The sequence below is a fragment of the Babylonia areolata genome, chromosome 1 (assembly GCF_041734735.1).
Source record: "Babylonia areolata isolate BAREFJ2019XMU chromosome 1, ASM4173473v1, whole genome shotgun sequence".
Taxonomy (NCBI): Eukaryota; Metazoa; Mollusca; class Gastropoda; order Neogastropoda; family Buccinidae; genus Babylonia; species Babylonia areolata.
In genome coordinates this window covers 28,906,252-28,931,251 of record NC_134876.1, presented here as the reverse complement: position 1 = coordinate 28,931,251, position 25,000 = coordinate 28,906,252, and the positions used below count along the sequence as shown (strand labels likewise).

The window sequence follows — 25,000 nt, the reverse complement described above, 5'->3', positions numbered from 1 at the left end:
TATATATATATATATATATATATATATATCAGGAATACATAAAAAGAAAAAGTAGAAGAATGAATGAATGAAAGAATAAAGAAAGAAAACAGAAAGACATTATATCATGTATGTACGTATATCTTCCTTGCAATTTATGCTAGTGAAGTTCCAAGACGTCAACACGTGGGCGAAAACGTAAATAAAAGGGGAGGGAGGGAAAGGGAGGAAGCTGCAGAAAAAGGACACACTCTGAAAAGCCTGTCATTTTTCACCTCTGCATGCATTCTTCCCGCCTCTCAGGTCTACGAGATACGGCGCCAGCAACTGATGAGAGATTGACTTCACACACACACACACACACACACACACACACACACACACACACACACACACACACACACAGAGAGAGAGAGAGAGAGAGAGAGAGAGAGATTTGTATTCTTTCTTTCTTTCGTTTTGTGTAAGAGAAAAAGAAACGTCGCAAAATATGTATGTGAAAATGTCCAGATGTCGGAAACTTGTCGGTGAGAGAGCAACATGATAACGGAGGAAAAGCATTCTTAGAAACAACCAAAACCTGCCTATATTAATCAAACATTATAAAGATGCAAACGCTTAACAAATATTAACTTTTTTTTTAAAGATGATAAAATAAAGCGCTAGGGAAATACTTGAGTGACATTAATGAGTAATGAGAGGTTGTAGTTTGAGGACGATATCAATCCTTCGAAGAATTATTGGGGCCATTTTAAATCTCTCTGTTGGATGGAGAGCTAATTGTTTGCCAAATATGACTCTAATTTCGTCCTCTGTGGATTCGTCAGATTCTCTGCAATGGTCTTGAATTATCCCCCATGGCAAACGCTCCAGAGACAGTAATCACAATTTAGTGGTTTTCTCATTCACAGCGGGTAAAAATAACAATCTAATGACTTCCAAAACTACCCACGAAGGGTGGCTTAAATAAGTGGAAGAAAGCAGCAAGAAATATGTAGTGAAAGATTAGATACAGGAGAAGCGAATGGAGTGTCTCATAAGTAATATACTTTAGCAACTTATGCTCTTGGATTCAAAAGGATGTGAAGGTGGTAGCAAGTGTGTTTGCAACATTGATCACAACAAGAACAACAGTTATGATGACAATGATGATAATAAGCAGATGAAGAGGAAATAAGTAATCAATAAATTGAGGACGCGGGATAAGATGAAAGATTTTTTTTTCTCTCTCTCTCTCTCGAGATAGATTAATAGATAGACAGATAGATAGATAGACAGACAGATAGATATCTGCAATATGTGTTGCAGGGATGATATAAAAGTTTTTCTTTTTTGACATTTGTTATTTTCTTTTTTGACATTTGTTATCATTAATACAAAGACAAATGGATGAAAGTGGTAGCGTTGTCTTCACTGGTATCTCAGCAGAACTAAAGGGGCAGGTGAAGGTAAATATTAATACCTTTTTTCCTTGCAAAGCCTTTTTCTAACGTCGTAAACAGTAACGTCGGGAATTCTAATACTAAATATTGTAAGTATATATTCTCGTATCATACACACCAGATGAATATTTGGTGTTCCATGTACCTGATCTAATTTATTGACTAGGCTGGCTGGCTGTGTGTGTGTGTGTGTGTGTGTGTGTGTGACAAGTGCTTCAGTTATCTCGAAAACATAATCGACCACAATGGCGTACAGTCAGAGTCCAGAACGGCTGATGTACAGCCGAACTTCAAAGCGGCAAAACAGGAAGTTCCAAACGGAAAACATGAAATACCGCTTACCAACCACCTCAGTACTGTTTGCTGGGAAGAAGCACCCTTCAGACAGAAAGAGGGGGTTGGAGAACTGGCGTTGGGTATGGGGAATAGAAAATAGAAGTTCCCGCATGGTTTGACGTATTGGTTTATTTTTTAAGTTTCTGATTTATTTTGAAGATTTTGTTTGTGTTTTTTTCCTTGTGTTCCCTTTCAAGTTAGTCATGTGCTAGACAGCCTCCACCCCCTCTCCCGCCTCCTCCCTCCCGCCCCCAATCCACCTGCCCACCGCCTTAAGATGTCACCACACCCATTGTACATGTGAGAACCAAAGGTCTGTTCGCTTTCCATGGCATTCATCAGCAACACCGTGTTTGTGAACACACCACATGTCCATGTTGCATGTTTTCCCCGTTTGCTCCAAGTGTGTAATGTTTTCACACTTTTCCAAGATATTATCTGTGTGTTTTATGCTTACGACTCCATTTAGGTTAAGTGCATAAATGTACGCAATGTTCATGATAACGATCATGATACAACAACGACACAAACGGAGTTAACAATGTAGATCTGTGTTTTATGCTTATGGCTCCACTTAGGCGCGTAAATATACGTGATGGTTATGACTCCGCTTAGGTTAAGCGCATAAATATACGTGATGGTTATGATGGCGATCATGATACAAAGACACAAACAGAGCCAACAATACTTGACAGGTAGGATGGAAGCAGCAAAGTACAACACACGCATTAGCACCGCGCATTGGCCACAAATGGCGCTTGTCGTTCACACAGAGGTGTTCTCCAAGCAAAAGACGTTGACGTGGAAGTGAAGGGAAGAATGGTAAAGATGGATTTGTCGCCTTCAATAGCTTGAAGTGCTAGCTCGCTTCGGATGAAGGGTAGGGCATATAAAGCATGATTTGGTCACAGAGGTTACGGCACTGGCCTGTGGATGTTAATCTCTTAATGCATTGGCAGCCTTCCACCTCCCACCCTTTCTCTCTTTCTGTATGTTTCAATTTTCTGATCAGTAACTTAGCTATACTGTTGGTAACATGTTTCATGCTTTTGCATTCAGGTCAGCTATAATGAGAGAGAGAGAGAGAGAGAGAGAGAGAAAGACAGAGAGACAGAGAAAGACAGAGACAGAGAGAATAACAGGGTTGATATGTATTCGGATAGCAAATTGGTGATAGAGGTTTACCAATCGTTTTACATACCAGGTCCGGGACAGACACATACCTGCAGCGAAAATCAGGAAACGAAATTACTGATAGAAGAAAATCCGTATATACCTGAATAGATTTACAACCGTATTTCAGTGTGTGTGGAATTGAGGCTACTCCACGAAAACCTGTGCCGAACAGTAATGAAAATTATCAGTGGAATTTTTTTTTATATGTGTAGGTTTACTCATACACAGACATCAGTTTTATCGGGGCAAACAATTTTCCGGAGGGCATCATTCTCAATGTCACATCCGTGAAGTCCATGAATGACAACACGTACATGACTGCGTGCTCCCTGTCTTCCTATTTGAGCCAGCAGGAAACGCAACTTTCCGTAAGAGCTTTCCAAGACTATCCCGATCGATACAGACATTTAGCACTCGTGGGGATCGATTCCTCTCTACACTTGTAGTCAGAGACACAAGTTGCTGCGCTGAAGTCATTGAGAACTTTCGTTTTCAAAATGCGTAAATAAAATGCCCAATATTCGGTAAAGGAACGTTTTCTTTATGACTGAAAAAATATACTGAATCTTGAGAAAGATTAGAAAGTGAATGTTGAAGAGAACAATACATTCCATCGGGCTTGCAAAGGTTTTGCCACTCCGGAGCAAACATGGCAATCAGTCGATCAGTCGCTTTGCATGTTTGGCACTTCCATTTGCTCAGCTTTTGCTGATTTTTCTTTTTGGTCTCCGTTCAGGAAACTCTCCCCCTTTTTTTATTTGCTGGTGTGTGACATTGGATCTGAAATTGCTTGTGTCAACCTACTGGCAGTGGGGGTATTTCCTTTCCTTTTTTATTTTGTGTTCAAAAGGCCAGAGACAAATATTCATGTGTGGTTATTTTTGTTTGTTTGTTTGTTTGTTTTTACTTTTAGGTTGTTTAGGGAGGGGGGTGGGAATCCAACAGAAACTATAACAAAAAAAACCCCACCCAAACCAAAAAAAACCACCACCTCTTCCCAGAAAGTTATAAAGCCATTGGATTTTTTTTCATTCCACGTCAGCTTCATTTTGCTAAGAAATAAAAATCGGTGTTACAGCAGAGATTTGCCAGAGCTTCTTTTGTTTTACCACTTACCGTGCATTATTTACAGTCATAATCCATGCTGCTTTCCGACGTCCATTAATCTTATATTTTCGGACGTGGAAAGAGGATCATCAGCAAACCTACCCGCTCCGCGTTCGTTCTCTTCTAGCTACACTAAGTCGTTTTCGTTTTGCTTGTATGTGTTAGTGTATGTATGTATATATGTATGCTTGTATATATGTATTACGCATATATGAACACACACACACACACACACACATATATATATATATATATATGTATATACACACATAGATAGATAGATAGATATACATGTGTGTGTGTGTGTGTGTGTGTGTGTGTGTGTGTGTGTGTGTGTGTGTGTGTGTTGAAGGGTGGGGATGTGGAGTGAATTTATTTTCAAACATTTTGACGCTGTCAACTTCAGTATGCATGTCCGCAGTATTTTTTGTGTGTGTTCAATGCATATGTCCCAAACACACACACACACACACACACACACACACACACACACACACACACACACGCGCGCACGCACTTTTTTGTAAAAAAAAAATCGGAATCAAAAGGGAGCTCTCAAAGACAGATGTCCCACTGCCTGGGGAGCCAGTGAGCTTCCAGCCCACCTTGGAAGCAAGTGACAGCTGCTTTCCCTCGGGTCCTGCGGCAATCCATTTAGACGCGCAATGCGCGTGCAGGCCTTTAGGGGGCGAAATCGGTTTGTCTTGTATTCCAAGGGCCTAAGAACCCTTACAACATATCGATAAGCCGATCCCAGAGAAAGAGATGGATTATACAGAAGCAATAATCATATTTGTTAAGTAAGGTGGCACCTGGCACAGTGATCAAATCAATAAGGCTTTGTGCTGTTGATATAGAATAGTGTAGTGTAAGTTAGCATAGTTTACTTCAGCCCGAAAACGGAGTATGGTTTCCTAAATGGCGGGGTAAAAACGGTCATGCACATAAAAGCCCACTCTTACATACCAGTGACCGTGGGAGTTGCAGCCCACGAATGCAGAAGATGAAAATGAAGTAGTAGTAGAAGAAGAAGAAGAAAAAGAAGAAGAAGAAATAGTACAATGTAATGTAGCATGCATAGTGTAATGTCACGTATCCTTTTTCCAGTATGATTACATTGAGGAAGAAGGAAAAGGAGGAGGAATGAAAAAAATGAGACGAAGAAACAGAAAAAGCCAATGAAGAGTTGGAAAAAACTGGAGAGGATAAAAAGGAAGAGGAACAAGAAAAACGGCGAGGAGGGGTGACGGAGAAAGAAAAGAAGGACATGATGAAAAAAGAAGGATGAGGAAAATTGCAAGATGAAGACAGAAGAAAAAATAAGGATGGGAGCAGAAGAACCTTTGAATAAGACGCGTCCACTCTGAATGATTTCCCTTTTACCTATAAGCTAGACAAATCTACAAATGTTTCTCTTCCGTTATTGTATTTCTCTTTCTGGAGATGTGAGGGCTGCATAACAAAACGGGTTTCTTTACTGACAGCAAAAAAAAATGGGAAACCTTTTTTACAAAGTATAGTTTCTGTCCACGTTGGCAACGTGAAAGCGTTTCAGATTATTCTTTAGTGAAGAGGTTTTTTCAGGGGGTTTCCATTCAATATGTAATAAAAAAAATATTTAAAAAATAAAATAAAAAGAAGAAAATTCCGCATGGTCTGCCATTCTACCATCGACGCTTCGGACTCCTTTTCCTGCTTTTAGGTGCAACCACGGTGTGTCAAGATAGACCTACTGACCAGTTTGACGGTTTGCATCTCTCTCTCTCTTTCTCTGTCTCTCTCTCTCTCTCTCTCTCTCTCTCTCTCTCTCTCTCTCTCTCTCTCTCTCTCTCTAATGCATTTGTTTGTTTCTTATTATGTGCTTCTGTGTCTGCTTTCGCTCTTTCTCTAAACGTTGACTGGAAAATTAAACTGAGCGTTTTGTCATTCAGATGAGACGATAAACCGAGGTCCCGTGTGCATCACGCACTTGCCGCACATTTTTGTAGAAGAAATCATCTTTGATAGGAACACAACTACATACGCATGCACCTGAATAAGTGCTTTCGGTTTTGCTGCTGGTCAGGCATCTGCCTAGCAGGTCTGGTGTAGCGTCTTAGGAATTGTCCGAACGCAGTGACGCCTCCTTGAGAAACTGAAACTGTCTGAATGTACCTGTCTAAGTCCTTGTCTGTGTCTGTCCGTCTGTCTGTCTCTTTCCATCTCCTCCCCTCTTTCTCCTTTAAATGTTTGTCCGACTCATTACTCTGAACTTTTATTTCTTGCTTGCTGGTTGCCATTCCACTTTCTGACTGGTCTTGCCTGTATGAAGGAAGAAAACACAAAGGAAAGACAGGGAAAGAAATCAGTGGGGTGGAGTGATGGCCTAGAGGTAACGCGTCCGTATTGGAAGTGAGAGAATCTGAGCGCACTGCTTCTAATCCCGGCAGTGTCGCCAGTATTTTCTCCCCCTCCACTAGACCTTTAGTGGTGGTCTGGACACTAGTTATTCGGATGAGACGATAAACCGATGTCCCGTATGCAGCATGCACTTAGCGCACGTAAAAGGACCCACGGCAACAAAACGGTTGTCCCTGGTAAAATTCAGTAGAATAATCCACTTCGATAGGAAAACATATTAAAAAAAATGCAGGCAGGAAAAAAAAAGGGTTGCGCTCTCAGTGCAGCGACGCGCTCTCCCTGGGGAGAGCAGCCCAAATTTCACACGGAGAAATTTGTTGTGACAAAAAGAGTAATACAATAGAATATAATACAATACAGTCCAGGGATGGGTTGCATGAGCGAACTTAGCAGCGTTCAGGTTGCTTAGAGATAAGAATGTTCTCAAGTATATGGAATTTACCGTGAGGTTAGGAACATTCATAACGATAAGCAAAGAGAGGCAAACTAACAACAAGCAAACTCCACCGCTGCAGGTGCACAAGAAAGACAAAGCTTAGAGATGTTCCGCACAGATGGATTCCTCCAAGCACATTGACGCAGATGGTGACGCTGCACCCGTCCTGAAATCACTTCAGCGTTCAGCACTGGGGTGAACTTTCTATTCCGTTTTTATTACATTTTTGGTGGTTATTCAGAGAAATTAATGATGTTCCACGAACTGGCAATTTCCTGCGCATTTTCTGGCTTTAATCAAATGGAAATGATACCTTTTTTTTAAAAAACCATCATGCACATTATGGCAGCCACAACACTCTTCCCTTATTATCCCGTTCATCAACAACATTACCACTTCAAGAATGCAAAGACACACAGATTGCCAGAAATAATGAATGGCCAGGTGGATTGAAAGCAAGAACGTCGCACGCATCTCGCACATCATCGAGTGTGATTCGGGTTTTGTACAGATGGCGCAAAGGATACCCGAAGGGGCGACTTTAACCTAGACCCGAAAAAGAGAATGGTGGTAAAGGCGGACATTGTTGCCATCAATGGCTCAAGTGCTGGCGGGTTTCGGGAAAGTGGCAGTGGAGTGATGGCCTAGAGGTAACGCGTCGGCTTAGGAAGTGAGAGAATCTGAGCGCACTGGTTCGAATCACGGCTCAGCCGCTGTTATTTTCTCCCCCTCCACTAGACCTTGAGTGGTGGTCTGGACGCTAGTCATTCGGGTGAGACGATAATCCGAGGTCCCATGTGCAGCATGCACTTAGCGCACGTAAAAGAACCCACGGCAACGAAAGGGTTGTTCCTGGCAACATTCTGTAGACAAATCCGCTTCAGTCGATAGGAAAAACAAATAAAACTGCACGCAGGAAAAAATACAAAAAATGGGTGGCGCTGTAGTGTAGCGACGCGCTCTCCCTGGGGAGAGCAGACCGAATTTCACGCCGAGAAATCTGTTGTGATAAAAAGAAATACAAATACAAATATCAAGCGTGGTCTGGTTACAAGAGTTTACGTTATCGGCCCGTGGATGTAAATCTCTTAATGCATTGCATTCTCTCTCTTTCATTCATCTTTCTGTGTATCTGTTTCTGACTCGGTCTGCTCTCTCTCTCCCTCTCCCTCTGCATCTGTCTCTGTCTCTCTTTCTCTCGCTCTCGCGCGTGCGCGTGTGCGCGCGCTCTCTTTCTCTGTTTATGTGTGTTTTTCTGTTTTTCGAATTCCAGATGACTGCTACATTCTTCGAAAATAAACGTAAAAAAAGTTTATGTAGGTTAGACGGTGACATTTTTACACGAATGAAAAATGTGGAATCTGATAGAGTGTAACAATTGGAATTCACAAACAGAAAGGTTATTCGATTGGAACGATTTTATTCCACAACAAACAGAACAATCAGTCAAAAGTAACTCAAGGCCAGCACTCCATTCGTGAATCTGGGACGCCAACAGTTTGCCTGATCAGAAATATCTTTACTGGTATCTTTAATTTAAAGTATTCATCCGACTCCCGAACATAATGTCTTTCGCGTATGGTGTATTGACGTAACGAAGCTGTATTTTGAGCTGTTGGGAAGACTCTGCATCAACGAACATAGACACTCCACGCCGTCGTCCGACCAGACTGCTATTTTATCTTCTGTAAGCACCGTTTTGCTTTTCCTCGAATGTATGAGTAACATGGAGACTCAGAAGAAAGCTACGACAGGCTGTGGCTTTTCTCTATTGCGTCGTTTGGCTGCGGTTGCAAAGGTATACAGAGAACTGGTTCGAAACAACCCTTGTAATTTGGTGGGACAGAATTCCGGCAAGGCTGACGCTTGTCATTACGCCCATGGTCAAGTTTCCCGCAATATAAATGATGATAATCAAGAATTTTTTTTTAAACCGTCTCCCTTCGTGTTAAGTGTGAGTGTGTGTGTGTGTGTGTGTGTGTGTGTGTGTGTGTGTGTGTGTGCGTGCGCGCACGTTAGGAAGAAGACAAGATAAAGGAGAAAATAGATGTTCATAAAAATGTTTCCAAATCTTTTTGATTGCGCAAAAATAAAAAAGGGCACACAAAAAAATTCCACAAAACTCTCTCTCTCTCTCTCTCTCTCTCTCTCTCTCTCTCTCTCTGTCTCTGTGTGTGTGTGTGTGTGTGTGTGTGTGTGTCCTTGTGTGTGTGTCTTTCTGTGATTCTGCCTCTGTGTGTGTTTGTGTGTGTGTGTGTGTGTGTGTGAGAGAGAGAGAGAGAGAGAGGCGCGGAAAAATCGAATGGGTCATTTATAAACACTCTTGAGTTCGCCGTCTTAATGTGTGCTTCTGCACCGTCCTCAATTTATTTCCAAACCACATATCCAAGAATAGCCTCATAGCCCACCCCCACCCCCCACCCCCACCCCCCCACACCCCCGCTCCCCGTTCCCAAACGCATGATATGCAACCCACACTCTCAATCCCCTCCCTCTCATTCACCACGCGCGCGCAGGTTGTACCAAAAACTCCCAAAGGAGCGCTCAGGGACAGATGTCCAAATGCCTCGGGGGGAGGGGGGGAGGGGAGGCGAAAGTAAGCATTCAGACCACCTTGGAAGCTAGCGACAGATGCTTTCCTGGGGGCAATCCATGAAGAAATGCAAAGCGCGAGCAGGCCTATGAAGACAAATCGTTTTGATTTGCATTCCAAGGACCCAGGGACCCTTAGGACGGATTGAGATGCTGATCTAAGAGAAGTGCTATGGGTGATCCGGAATGAATGATCAGGGTGAGAGATAAGAGGGCCATCCCATGACTGTCATCGCTGACAGAGGGGTCACAAAGTAGAATGGTTCAGTGAAGGCTTTGTGTTGCAGACGTATGTCGCGTGATGTAATGCAGCAGTGTGCAGTACAACTCAGTGCAGTGCAGTGTAATGCAGTGTAGTGCAGTGTAGTGTAATGCATTGTAGCGTAGCGTTATTACATCACATCATGCAGTGTAGTGCAGTGTAGTGTAATGCATTGTAGTGTAGCGTTATTACATCACATCATGCAATATGTTAATAAAATAGCATTCAGCGCATTGTGTGTACCCATATGCTTTTTCAATTAATGACAAATATGGGTGTGTGGGTTTTTTTTGTTTTTGTTTTGGTTTTTTTGTTTTGTTTGTTTTTCTTCTTGTTTTCTATACCTCTTGATTAGCGAAGTAACCTCAGATTTGAACACATTTGAAGGATGCGTTCAAAACGAGTATGTGGCCACAGTGACGATAAACACGGGCTGAATATCAACTTCGCATCAACGTCGTTTTATGAATTCATACGTAATTGCAAGTCGTTTTGTTCTCATTCTTTTAACTTATGTTTTGATTTTCTGGATGTGTGACAGGAGAGGGTGTTTGCAGGTGCATGCACATCTCTCTCTCTCTCTCTCTCTCTCTCTCTCTCTCTCTCTCTCTCTGTGTGTGTGTGTGTGTGTGTGTGTGTGTGTGTGATATGGTTCTAAGGGGTGAGTGACTGATACGTATGATACATTTCTGAGATACAAAAGTGAAAATGGAAAAAGAGCAATTTTCGGCGCGTGTCAGATTGTTCATTTTCCCCTTCTTCAAACACAATCATCTGGTCATCTTCAGGCTTCGCTGAGAGAGAATGTGATTAATTAATCAAGACAGGTTACAGACTACAGCGTATTTCTCGGTCAGGGTTTCTCATCAATTATTTTGTGGCGAATGTTCAGCGACTGACGCTTCAGACTGTGTAGTTTCCTTTTCCTTTTTCCTGCTTTCAGCTGCAAGCGGGCTATGAGCACGTGATAGACCTACTAACCTGATTGACCGGAGGCAAATGAACAGAAAACTCAGTTTGGCGCCAGTCATTTTGTCTGCTTTGATATTTGCTGTTTTACTGTGTTCCCCTCCCTCGCTGTCTGTCCGTGTCTTCTTCTTCTGCCGCCTCCTCCTCCCCCCTCCCCTCTCCCCTCCCCCCCAATCCCCCCCCCCCCACTCCCCACCTCCTTCGTCCTCTCCTTGTCTCCGTTCTGCTTTTTTTTTTCTTTCTTTCTTTCTTTTCCTCTTCTCTCGATCTGTGTCTTCGACGCCCCCCCACCCCCCCAACCCGCCGAGGAATTCTTTCGCTTTCAGTTTTGCTGTTCCTTATCTCCCTCTTTCTCTCTCTGTCTCACCTTGACTCTCTCTGTCTCTGCCTCTCTCTGTCTGTCTGTCTGTCTCTGTCTGTTTGTTATCTCTCTCTCTCTCTGTCTGTCTGTCTGTCTCTGTCTGTTTGTTATCTCTCTCTCTCTCTGTCTGTCTGTCTGTCTCTCTCTCTCTCTCTCTCTCTCTCTCACTTATTCTCATTATATTTAGGTATGTACTGTTGTAAATGTCAAATTATTTGTATTTGCATTTCTTTTTATCACAACATATTTCTCTGTGTGAAATTCGGGCTGCTCTCCCCAGGGATAGCGCGTCGCTAACACTACAGCGCCACCCATTTTTTGTATTTTTTTCTCCGTGCAGTTTTATTTGTTTTTCCTATCGAAATTATTCATCATGTAACCATGCATGCTGTGTTAATACTCGTAAAATGACTTCCTTTTAAATTTCTTCCCTTTTCAGGGCTGGACGAAAAAAACATTATCTTGCCCTCAGAAAATTACAATCAGTCAACAATTCAGTTGAATTCTCTACATCTCTCTCTCTCTCTCTCTCTCTCTCTCTCTCTCTCTCTTTCTTTAGATAGATTATGTTAACCGCAATGCATTGTGGAATGTTCTTCGAAGAAGTGGTGTGAGAGCTTCCATAAACACGTCTTTGTAGGCAGGCATATGATATGATGTATGTACAATTAGAATTAGGGAAAGAAAACTGGGCTTATAGAGTAAAGAATGTTTTATCAGAAAAAGGTTTTGGAATTGTGTGGTTTCACAGGGAGTAGGAAATGAACAGCAGTTTATCTCAGAATTTAAAGACAGACATATTTGTTCTTTTAAACAAAACTGGCATTCGGATATAGAAAGCAAAGAAAGCTATAGTTGGTTTTTTCTCATTTAAGAATGTATTTCAGCCTGCAAAATTTCTAAATGTTGTTACAGACAAATGGCACAGAATTAGTTATGCAAGGTTTAGATTAAGGACACTTGGTTTTAACGCAAATAAGAAATGGTTTGAACTTGGGACTTCCACAGAACTACCTTGCCCTGCATGTGGATTCCAAATTGATGATGAAAAACATTTTCTCTTTCAGTGTACAGCTTATGAGGTTGTGCGAGAAACATGTAAACTTTTTAATTCAAATGTAGCTAGAATGGACGATGTTGTTTCTGTTTTATCGTCTGAGGATGATATTGTAATTAGATCCGTTGCTAAGTTCATCGCAGAGGCACAAAGAATTAGACAAGGTTTTCTTAACAATAATTAAAACAATGATTTTGAAGGTAGTTAACTATGGTTGACGTTGATGCTGAATTTTCTTAAAGGAAAGTACAGACTACAAGAAATAACGAGCGAATGGATGGTCAGAACACGAAGTATTTCATGTATGTTTTATTGTTTCTTGTTTGATTGTTTGTTTCATTTCTTTGCGTATTGTGTTGTAAGTGTGCTGCTAATCTTTATTTGTCTTCAGTGTTGATGATTTATTTGATCATTATGGAATATATGATCATTTGGCATTGAAACAAATGTTAACCACCGAACCCACTTGTTAAAAGACCTTTTTGTAGGCAATGACAATAAACAGTTTCAAGTTTCTCTTTAGATACATATGTGTAGAAGTATATATATATATATATATATATATATATATATGTGTGTGTGTGTGTGTGTGTGTGTGTGTGTGTGTGCCCTCTCTTTTTATCTGTCTGTCCATCTCATTGTTCCGAACTCAATCTCTCGCTTTCTGGCTGTTCTTCAACTGTACGCGGGGAGAAAAAGGAAATGGAAAGGGAAGAAAAGAAATCGACCCAGTCCTACAACGAAAAAAAAGAGGAAGGTACAAGAGACAAAGATGGGGATCCTACTGTACCAAACGGACCCCCACCCCACCCCCACCCCCACCCCCTTTAGCAGAGTGACACAAATCTGCAGATTGCCATGCTGCACACAGTCTGTACTTTCTCATGTTTTATTCGTACTGTCAGTTTGGAGCCTACTCTCTCTCTCCCCCTCCCTGAACTTTTCCCGGCCACACATTTTTAGTCGATATTTTATTCAGATAAAGCCTTTTAGTCAATATGGAGTCTGTTTTTTTAATGTCACTATTTCATTCTGCGGTAAGATGTGTTGTCAACTGGGCAGTTTCTCCTTTGTGGTGATGATACCAGTGCGAAATTTAACACAGTGAGGTATATCTGTTCAGGATATAGAAAGGAAAACTTACTTTAGATTTGACAGTTTGAAATACATACAGACACACACACACACACACACACACACACACACACACACACACACACACACACAGAGACAGAGTAAGAGGGAGAGAGAGAGATATGGAGGAATTTTGTGAGTGAGAGAGAGAGAGACAGACAGAGAGTGGGGGGGACGCAGTTTTTGGAGAGAGAGAGAGAGAGAGAGAGAGCAGGGAAAATGACAGAAGCACGTAGTTGTTGATTAAGAGAGAGAGGGGTAGAGAGAGAGAGAGAAGAGGTTGGAGAACCGCGCACATTGTGTAATGGATATTCCGTCACTTCATGCAAACATTCTGTAACCATTTTTTTCTCTCTTTCGTGTTACAGGTGAGGTTATGTGACGACAGACCCGTTCAAGCCACTGGATTGCTTCGAGCGTCGACGTCATGGTTAGATATGCATCATCCGTCATTCTGCCTGGCTTTGTGAGTAGACTCGTTCTTACCATTGGTGTTATGTTTTTGACCTTTTTTTTTTTTAAAGCATGAATCATGTGTGTGTTTAATCACATCATCTTCCCCACCCCCACTCTTCGCACTCCCAGCGTTCATTCTTCAGTCTCAGCTCTTTTCTGACTTTCAATCTCTCTGTTTGTTTCAGACTCTGTCTCTGTCTCTCTCTGTCTCTGTCTGTCTCTCTCTCTGTCTCTCTCTCTCTCTCAACCCCAGTCCCCTGATTTTGAATTGTGATCCATGTCCAAAGTTCATTAAAACATTGTTTTTCGTTCGTGCTCTCTCTCTGTCCCTCTCTCTCTGTCTCTCCACACCCCTCTGTCTGTCTGTCTGTCTCTCTCTCTTTCTCTCTCTCTCTCTCTCTGCTATTTTCTTCAGCCCCTCCATCCATCCTCCTACTCCTTTTTGCGTGGGTAATCTACTTTTAGGTTTTCTGTGAAGAGACTCGGTTTACTTCCAGCCGTTTCTATGGTCGCAGAGCCGCCATTTCTCTCCCATGGTGAGAGTACATAATAGGCCCGCTAACCCGGCTTACGAGGAAAGCTATGAATGTGTCATTTGAAATTGTGTTTGGATGGTTGGCTTGCAAGTAGGTCTAAGTGTGTACTTCATAACGCTGTCTGGCTTTTAAAGTAGTTTCATTTACGAAGAATCCTCATGGTGATGCTATTACATATTGTTTATCATTTAACGCCCGCCACCCTTCTTTGTCCACCCCCACGCGCACCCGACCACGCCCACCCATCTCTCTCTCTCTTGCTCTTTCTTGATGGCGTTCTCGTGCTATCAACAGGGTAGAATGTGTCTGCGTTTGCAGGATTTGGTTCTTGTTGGAAGTTTGCCTTATAAGCGACCATTGCATATATTTCAGATAACCCCATGGGAAGGGCCAACCCTTCGTTAGTAAAAGCCAATATAATCTCAGCAGAAATGAATTGATGATTGCTTTCTCCGGGTAAAGCTATCTGTGCTCTGACTTGCACGTTTATATTGCTATAAAGCACAGTGCACATGTTATCAGTATACAAGTTGACTGTCTTTCTTTCGATTAAAAAAATATATTTCAGATCGGTGCACATTAGCGCATTGAACAATGTCAACAGGCAATCAAAACAATACCCGAGTCTTTAGAAATATCATATGTCCGTATCATGACATATTTAATGATAATGCAGAAACAAAGTATTCATGTAAAGAACTAGATAATGAATTGATTATTCTATTGATTAAATAATAATCACAGTAATTTAGATTGTTGACTCTGCTATTCTGAGTTTTAATTTATGTTGTTGTTTTGATTTTGTGTTGTTGTTGTTGTTTTCAACAGATCTCTAAACTGAGTAGAGAGAAGACGAAAAAATGACGTGAATGACTTGTGACTTATGGTTCATCTTTGTTTGAAAGAAGGAAGCTGAACTACAGTGTCAGCCATTAATTAGGAGAAAGAAGCCAGACAACAGAGCCCCCTTCTCTTGGGGTTTCTGACGTCCTGAGGTAATCTTCGGTTCCAGGAACTCCGGTCGGTAATCTGATCTTCTTTCCCCACCCTCCACCCGCCACCCGCCACCCTCGCCTCGCCAGGGCAAAAGAGCGCGTGACAGATCTGTTAACCTGATTGGCTGCTTGTGGAGCAGAGTGAAGTCATCCACCGCTTTGGCTTGTCTTGTCTGGCTTTTTCAAATTGTGATTTCTGTTGGGATGCTGTCCTCCCCAGGTTGTGTTCATTAAATAATTTCTTGTTTTACTCTGTCTCTTTCTGTTTGTTTGTCTGTTTGTCAGCCTCTATCTTCCGTTCTCTGTTCTCTCGGTAAAGATTTACTGTCGTCGGTTGGCAGAAAGGAAAACGAAAAGGGTAGAAAAGTCCACAGGCGTGGTCTCCGCTTCTTGTTACATACAGGGGCCGAAAAGTAAGTCTTGCCGAGGCTGCGCCGTCCATTGAAAATCAATGAGAGAGGGCAGGCTGTCGGTAGCGATCCCTGTCCTATGTCTGTCTTGTCTCCGTCTGTCTTTGTCACTCTGTCTGTGTCTCTCTGCCTGCCTGCCAGCCTGCCTGCCTGCCTGCCTCTCTCTCTGTCTCTGTCTGTCTGTCTGTCTCGTAAAATAAAATTTCGTTTGTTCGTTCGTTCTTTCTCTTTATCGCTCTCTCTGTGTGTCCTGCGTGTGTGTGTGTGTGTGTACGCGTGTGCGTGTGCGCGCGCGCGTGCGTGTGTGTGTATGTGTGAGAGAGAGAGAGAGAGAGAGAGAGAGAGTGTGTGTGTGTGTGTGTGTGTGTGTGAGTGTGTCTGTCTTTATCTGTATCTGTCTCTATCTCTGTCTCTGTCTCTCCCATCCACTCCCCCCCCCCCCCCCCCCCCAACCTTCTCTCTCTGTGCTAAATATCCTGCGTTTTATTTATTTATTCATTTGTATATCTATGATCTCCACCCCCTATAGAAAAAATCACAAGGACAAACGAAAAATAATCGAGGGCTAAGTCAATGATCAAATATCGATGACGTCAAAATTCAAGACAGTTATGGAACACTTCTTGCTGTCCTGTTGTTGTCATAATTTTGTAATCCTGCTCTTGTCTTGCGCATCATGATAGGCTTAGTTATCAGTTTGGCTGGTTGTTCAACGGAGCAGAATTTGTCGTTAATGACTAAAACGTTACGTTTTCTCTTGAAATATAGCTCCGTGGTGAATAATATATTGACAGATAAATGATACATTAAAGCAATGAATAAATGACGTAGGATAAAACGGTGAAACCAATAAAACATATACAAATAAAATGTAGTGAATACATTTGTTTGTGTAATTGCCCTGTTTTGTATATTTTCAGTGGGTTTATTTGTATTTGTATTTGTTTTTATCACAACAGATTTATCTGTGTGAAATTCGGGCTACACTACAGCGCCACCGATTTAAAAAAAAAAATCCTGCGTGCAGTTTTATTTGTTTTTCCTATCGAAGTGTATTTTTGTATAGAATTTTGCCAGGAACAACCCTTTTGTTGCCGTGGGTTCTTTTACGTGCGCTAAGTGCATGCTGCACACGAGACCTCGGTTTATCGTCTCATCCGAATGACTAGCGTCCAGACCACCACTCAAGCTCTAGTGGAGGGGAAGAAAATATCGGCGGCTGAGTCGTGATTCGAACCAGCGCGCTCAGATTCTCTCGCTTCCTAGGCGGACGCGTTACCTCTAGGCCATCACTCCAATTGGGTGGAGTGAAGAAAATGAGCAATCAACGCGTGAGAGAAAGGTTGTCACGAGCAACAATCAAGCGAACAACCAAACAAAACTAAGGGAGGGGAGGAAGGGAATGCAGACTATGGACAGTCTTCTAATTATTTTCGCCGTCTGTGGTGGTCACCGTCACTTTCTTCCCACCAGGTCAGTAATGTTATCTTCCCTCTTTTTGCCCCCCCCCCCAGGTGTGAGCACGTGATAGGTCCGTTAAGCTGATTGGCTAGCTGGCTAGCTTTGGAGCAGTGCTAGAACTGTGTCTGGGTTTTGTAAGTTGTGCTGTCTGTTTGGGGCTGCTTTGCCTTAGTGTGTACAGAAACACACACAGACACAGACACACACGCGCGCGCGCGCGCTCGCGCGCGTTCACATGCATGCATGCACACACAACCTCTCTCTCTCTCTCTCTCTCTCTCTTATTCATTGCAAAAATATTACTAAAATTGTATCACACTGGATTGTGTTATATCGGTTGTCGTCACAACGGATTAGTTTGTGTAACATTCTTTCTGTGTGTGTGTGTGTGTGTGTGTGTGTGTGTATGCTTGCGCGCACGCGCGCGCGTGTGCGTGTGTGTGTGTGTGTTTTGTTGTTGTTCTTGTTGTTGTGTATCTGTGTTTGAATTTTCACGGTGCTTGTTGATAAATACTTTGTTTTTTTGTTTCATATTCGTTTGTGCATATCTTCTGGAAGGACAGATTGAAAGAATGAGCTATTCCTAAAACCCCGTTTATTGAGGAATATTGTTTTGAGTTCTTAGTTCCCCGCCTCTCTCTCTATCTCTCTCTCCCTCTCCCTCCCTCCCTCTCTCTCTCCCTCTCTCTCCCTCCCTCCACCCCCCTCTCCCCTCTCTCTCTTTCGTTGTGAAAGGAAAAAGAGTTGACAATCGTATTGCACTCTATTATATTGCATGCGTTATATTGGTTTTATGTCAGAACGGATTAGTCTGCATGACATTCTTTCTGCCTGCCCCACCGTCTCCCCTTTCTCCACTTTTGTGTCTGTATATAGCATTCGTTCTCTGTCGGGGTTCCCTTTTCTGTAGAGCAATGTCTCATCCCGATTAGACCAGAACACAAGATCTGGAATTAATGAAAACCGCGGTCCTTACGTGACGCGAATGAGATAGCAAAATAACACAATCAAGAAAACAAAATAAAAGAAAGACATGGAAATAATTATTGAAGGAAAGGAAGACACAAAACATATTAGAGATACCAAGTAACAAACAGATTCATGAATTGAAAAAAAAAAATCAGAATGGAGTATGAAGACTTTCCTGAAGGAATCCTATAACTGTCTGCTCGCTTTACTGCAGAGAAATCAGATAAAATTATGTATTCATCAACTGTGAGAACGCTGAAAACATGTCATTTAGAGTAATATGACATCTTAGTAATTTTTACATTATAAAAGTATGTAGTTTGTATTAGAAATATAAAAATCACGAAATAATCAGAAGATGGTGTTAAGACCATGAGACTATGAGGTACCCTTTTCAAAACTTTACACTTCATTCTGCTGAGAAAGAGACAGACAACGAAATCATGTAGCTATTAATTAAGACACAGAAGGAAGCCAGACGGGGCGCTGCTGCTCTCAGAGCTTGCGCCATGGTGTGGAAGTTCCCAGTTTCTGGTGGCCCTGTCTGGAATCGTGGAATCGTGCCTTTCCCTCTCCCTGGCACAGTGGTTGCACGTGACCGACGTGGTAACCTGATTGACTGGCTGAAGGATGGAACGGAATGAGTCGTCCGTCATTTGGTCCCCCACATTACCACGCCCACTTCTTTTGTGTGTGCTTGTCAGGTAATGCTGTCCCCCGTGATGTGTGTATGTGTTGATTCTGATTATTTGTCTCTTGTTTTCTGTGTTTGTGATACTCCTGCAGTAGAAAAATTGAAAACAAATAGACACACACAAAAAAAAAAGTGATAAAATCGGAAAGAAACACAGACTCACAACACAGACAGTGAAAAATCATGGCACACAGAAAGAGAGTCTGTGATATGTTCTCTATCTCTGGTGGTCATTGTATAACTATACCCCACCCCACCCCGTCCCCTACCCCTTTGCCTGACTGTTGGTCTGTCTGTCTGCCTGTTTGCATGTCTCTCTGTTTAAAACGCTTTTACAGACATGAAGAAGAAATACAAATGATTAAATCATGTGAACTGCAATTTTGTACTGACAGCAAATTTGGTGAACAGAAACTTTAGATGGTCACATAGCATGTCTTTTAAGCATTAGAATTTTAAAAAAAATCAAATCGCATAAAAACAAACAAATAAATGATATGGAATATTTTACTGGGGTTCTTCATATTAAGTTTTTCTCTCGCTCTCTTTCTGCGTGAGATTTATCAGACTGAACTGAAGGAACAAAACCTACCATAAAGTCGGATTAAAACCATGTAAGAAATTACTTCTTCATTCTGCAGGGAGAAGAGAGAGAAAACAGTAACACGTAGCCATTAATGAAAACACAGAAGGAAGCCAGAGAGGATGCTGCTCTTGTCACAGTCACAGTTCCCACCGGGATGGGGAAAGTTTCCAGTTAGATTTCTTTTTTTGGTGGCCCAGTCTGTAATCTGTGTTTCCCTTAGTGTCACTGTCACGTTGCTGGTACGTGTCAGGCCACTAACGAGGGCACAGAAGGAAGCCAGACAGGAAGCTGCTGTTGTGAAGGTTTTCAGCCATGATGTGGGTTTCCAGTTTCTAGCTGCCCCCCCCTGTGTCTGTAATCGCGTCTTTCCCTCTCTGTGGCACGGTGCTGTCGCGTGATCGGCTTGGTGACCTGACTGGCTGGCTGGCCATAGGATAAATCGGAATGGGTCGTCTGTTGTTTGGTGTCTCTCCGCTTCCGTGCCCACCCTTGTTTAAAAAAAAAGAGAAAAAGTCTTTGATTCCTGTCCCGTGATGTTGTTTCCTTGGATGTGTTCGTAAATACCTTCTTCTGTATCTTTTGTGTGTGTCCGTGTGGGTAGGTTTTTGCTTGTTAGTCTGATACCCACGTAAACATCGGGACCTCAAAGGGAGGTAAAAAAAAAAGGAAGAAAACACACATACACACATAAGCAAACAAACACACACACACACACACACACACACACACACACACACACACACACACACGTCAAATCCTATGGAAAATTTACATCTCCAATCGTTGACTTGTGTAGTTTTGGGTTGCTTGCGTTATTATTCAATTACTTAGAAAAATTGACTTGTTGATTTGTATTTGCTTGTTTGCTGGAGTTAGTTTTGGTTTGGTTTGCTTTTGACATCACTTTTTATTTGGTGTGTATGAAAGATGTATGTCTGTACTGTTTCAATGCCAACAGAGGGCACGTGAAATAAACTCCTTGCCTTGTCTTGCCTTGCCTCGAAACGCTTTTGCAGGCATGGGAGAGACAGAAAGCATCAGATGGTCATATTACATGCCTTGTAAGTGTGAACATGTGGAAATGACGATTCAGTAAAGTATGATACACCCCGAATGTATATAAAGCACGAGAGATGATTTAACATTACGAATCATACCAACGGACTAACAAACTCCCCATGTAAATAGATGATAAAATCATGTTTAGCCCTTTATCACAGTTTCGTTCATTTCCATTTTCTTTCATTCTCTTTCATCAGGAGAACTGTAGGTTGACCTGAATAGAATATAAAAGAAGAAAACAGTAATCACAAAGTAGGATTAATTTAAAAACCATGCGATACCTTCTAGAACCGTCTCCTTCGTTCTGCAAGGAAACAGGCAGAAAGCAGAGCCAGGGAGCCATTAATGAAGACACAGAAGGAAGCCAGACAGGACGCTGCTCTCGCCAAAGTTTCCCACAATGATGGGCAAAGTTTCCAGTTTCTGGAGGAGGCCCAGTCTGTAATTTGTACCTCCCCCCCACCCCAATACCCCCATTGTTTTTTTTCTTTCGCTGTCACGTTGCCAGTACGTGACGGGTTTGTTGACCGGAGTGACTCGCCGAGGGATAGATCTGAATGAGTCGTCCGTCTTTCTTTTCCTGTCTTGTAATGTTGTTCCTTCGATAGTGTCCGTAAATAGCTTCTTGTCTTTCTGTCTCTGTTTGGTGTCAGTCTACCTAGGTACCCCTGTCTTTAATTATCTCACCCCGGGTGATGATAGTCGGAGACATGACGACCAAGGCAAAGGAAAGCTGTATAGTATATCCTCAAAGCACGTACACGCTCCCTCTCTCTCTCTCTCACACACACACACACACACACACACACACACACACACACACACACAAGAAAGTGAGGATAGTAATTTGCCCCCCCCCCGCACCCTCTCTCTCATTCTCTCTCTCTCCTGGACTTAGTGTGAGAGATGATACTTGTGTGTGCGTGTGTGTGTGTGTGTGCGTGCGTGTGTGTGTGTGTGTTAATGTGCATGCGTGTGTGCGTGAATGTGTCTATGTGGTGTGTGTGTGTGTGTGTGTGTGTGTGTGTGTGTGTGTGTGTGTGTGCCTGCACGTGGATGTATGTGTGGGTGTTGTTGTTTTTTCTTCTGGAAACTCGAAAATCTTCTTGTGAACCCCTTTTATGTCGACCGGGACCTACATATGCTTAACGTGCAGACCTTTTGGATGTAAAGACGCCCATGAGAATTAGAATAACAGAACTGGAAACAAATAAGGAAACATTTATCGAGAAGAACAACAATGAAAACAAAACAAAACAAGAACAGATAGGAAAAAAATAATACAGTAAATAAAAAAGGAAGTAATGAAAAGAATGGATAGTTAAATGCAAGTTTAAAAAAAAATCTGAACCAGCACATTAGGATTACTTATATGTGTTAAGCAGGCTCATTAATTCCTTTTCAGTATGAGAAGAAGAACAGAAATAACGGAGTGAAGTTAAGATTGTAAGGAAGTAAAGAAACAAACACTCCTAGAATTGCCCATCAAATTAGCACCATAAGAACTGTAACACATTCTAGAAGGTCATGAGGGACAAGAGAGAGAGAGAGAGAGAGAGAGAGAGAGGTGGGGTGCAATAAAAACAGGAAAAAAAACCAAAACAGAGAAAGAGGGAGAGCAAAGAAAATGAAGATCGTTTGAACGAAGAAATAAACATATTACACGTTTTTAGGGAAAAGGAAATCTATGGTCGGAGGCAGAGAGAGTTATTTCTTTCTCCCACTTCCTAGGCACAGTTTCTCTCCCTCCCTCTCTCTCTCTCTCTCTCTCTCTCTCTCTCTCTCTCTCTCTCTCCCTCTCTCTCTCTCTCTCCATCTTTCTAGCTTTCTCTGTCACTCACTCTCCGCTCTCTCTCCCTCTCTGTCCCTCTCCCCCTCTCTCTTTCTTTCTCTTTCATAAAAAAAGAAACAAACACACAATGGCTTATTTGCATGCAGCCTTCAAGAATATGAGATCGAAATAGAGATAATTTGGTTAGCGGGATGTTGACAGCAATCGACTGAACGAATGAGCGAGGAAAATATTAGGGAGGAGGGACTGAGAGCGAGCGTGAGATAGAGAGACAGAAGGAGAAGGATAGAGAAAGAGAGAGCGGGTGAAAGAGAGGGAGAGAGAGGGGAAGAGTGAGAGAGAGCGGGGAACTGCTGAGTGCGAAGGAGGTGGTTACATTACTTAACACCCAGCTGACAAGAGAATGTAAAAGAAGTAAAGCGGTCAGGAGTTTGCGTGGAGAAACAGGGGAGGCATTCATGAACGCACGCACGCACACACACACACACACACACACACACACACACACACACACACACACACACACACACACACACACACACACGAACTCGCTTGCACACTCACACGCACAAACTGTCTCTTTCTCTCTCTCTCTCTCTCTCTCTCTCTCTCTCTCTCTCTCTCACTCACTTACTCTCTTGTAACTGCCCCTTGACGAGCAGTAAGGAAATATAAACGACCAAGCAAAGACATCTTTTTGCTCCCTCAGCACCCCCCCCCCCCAACCCTGCCCCCTCCCACACACACACACACGCCGGAAGCAATAGGGTTGCGAAATCTTTGTCTTGGGGGTTGAAAATGTACACATTGCTCACAGGAGAAAGTCATTTTATTTAGTATGCTCATTTGCTTCATGTGTTGTTTCGATAATTTCATTTTTTTGCAACATCTCGGTGGAGATTACCTGTCAGTACGACATGCATTTTTCAGTTTTGTATATTTAAGTGTGTCTATATGAGAACATACCGTAATTATAACAACAACATGTTCAGCAAATAAACGGGAAAAAACAACAAGAATAAAACAATATAAAATAAAGAAATACCCAAAAACATGAATAATATGCAAATTGATGACCCTACTTGGCGATTCTCTAGAAAGAAAGAAAGAAAGAGAGAGGGAGAAACAGAGGGACAGAGAGAATGAGTTGCGTCAGTGTTCTTGTCTTGCAGCCGAACAGGCACGAAACAAACATGACGTGTAAGTCAATCAGATGTACGAGGTCTATTGATTCCGTAGGTTGTGAAGAGCCATAGTAACCTAGCCTTCCCCCCACCCCAACCTTTCAACCCTCACATTCATTCTTCTCTCCCCCCCTCCCCCGACACACACACACACACACACACACACACACACACACACACACACACGCACGCACGCACGCACGCACGCACGCACGCACGCACACGAGACCATCGCACTGAGGCATTACATTCAGGGGTCGTCAGTTCCTGTGCCGGAACTTGACTTCTTCCTAGAAAAGGTTTGTTCCCCTTGCTATGTTCGGGACTGATCGAGACCATTATTGTTCCATAAGAACGGAGTTTGCCCCCCTCCCCTGCTAACCCCCCCACCCCCCGTCCCCCACAAACCCCCGGCCCTCCGCCCCCACCCTCACGATATTTGAAGTGTATCCGGTGGTGCAAGCAACACTCGATTGCCTAGCGAATTGTAGAGAGGCAGCGTGAGGAGGGCAGGGAATTTTTAAAAAAATTCATCTCCGATCCGATTCTGACAAACAGTAATCAAGTTATTGAGAAGAGAGACGGAGAAGACTGATGCAATTGAAGGAAAGCTGGCTGACAAGTGTCTCATCATTCAACGGTTGTCTTCACTTTCGTTTGACCTGGAGCGTAAACCACCTCCTCCTCCCTATCCCCCATCCCGTTCTCACCAACCCCCACCCCCCTCCGCATCCCGCCCTTCAGTCATTCCTTCCTTCCTTCCTTCCTTCCTTCAGCTCACCAAACTGTGTCATCAGAGCGCGAGCACGTGACAGGACTGACAATCTGATTGTGCTGGTTATGCAACTGAAGTCAAGTTGTCGTCAGTCGGTGAGTCACTTTTGTCTGTTTTAATTGGCTGTCAGTTTGGGCTGTGCTGAAAGGATAGGGGGATTGAGGTCAGTGCGTTGGATTTCCTGTGGCTGTTTTCTGCTCTTTCGTTCTTTTCAGTTGTTTTTTCTTCTTCTTCTTTGTTCTCTCCTCTTCTGTCTTTCTGCTTCCCTGTGTGTGTTGGAAGTGGATGAATCAAGAAGTCAAATAAAGAAAAGTTGCATGGTCAATAGAGATTTCTTTCTTTCTCCGTCCCTGTCTCTGTCTCTCTCCCTGATCTCTCTACCCCCGTACGCCAATCTCTGTCTGTCTGTCTGTCTGTCGTCTTTCTCTGTGTCTTTCTGTTTGGTTTGTTCTCTCCGCCCTCTCTTTCTCATTATCTGTCGTCCCTCTACCCTCTCTCTCTCTCTTTCTCTTTCTGTGCACACACACACACACACACACACACACACACATATATATATATATATATATATATATATATATATATATACAATGTAAACGAAGCGGGGTGTTTTTTCTTTCTTTTTCCAATGTATTTTTTATGAAAGAAATCACACTGTATCAATCTCACAGGGGATTATCTGTGGTCTGATTGAACTATATGGATGAAGTCTTGGGTATGCCTGGTTGCAACGCCACAGTACCATAGTAATGAACATAATTCATTTTTTTGTGTGAAACATAAAATTTAGAAGCGTGGGCACACGAAATCTGCATCATTCACAACAAAA

At 42.6% G+C, this 25,000-nt stretch overlaps 1 long non-coding RNA gene across 1 annotated transcript in view; it reads left to right on the top strand.

Annotated features, from left to right (window-relative positions):
- LOC143281581 (uncharacterized) overlaps positions 1 to 25,000 on the top strand; it is a 208,508-nt gene that overhangs the window by 158,699 nt on the left and 24,809 nt on the right. Inside the window, exon 2 of the long non-coding RNA XR_013055135.1 lies at positions 13,620 to 13,717. This is a non-coding gene — a long non-coding RNA (uncharacterized LOC143281581). The remainder of the gene's footprint in view (positions 1 to 13,619; positions 13,718 to 25,000) is intronic.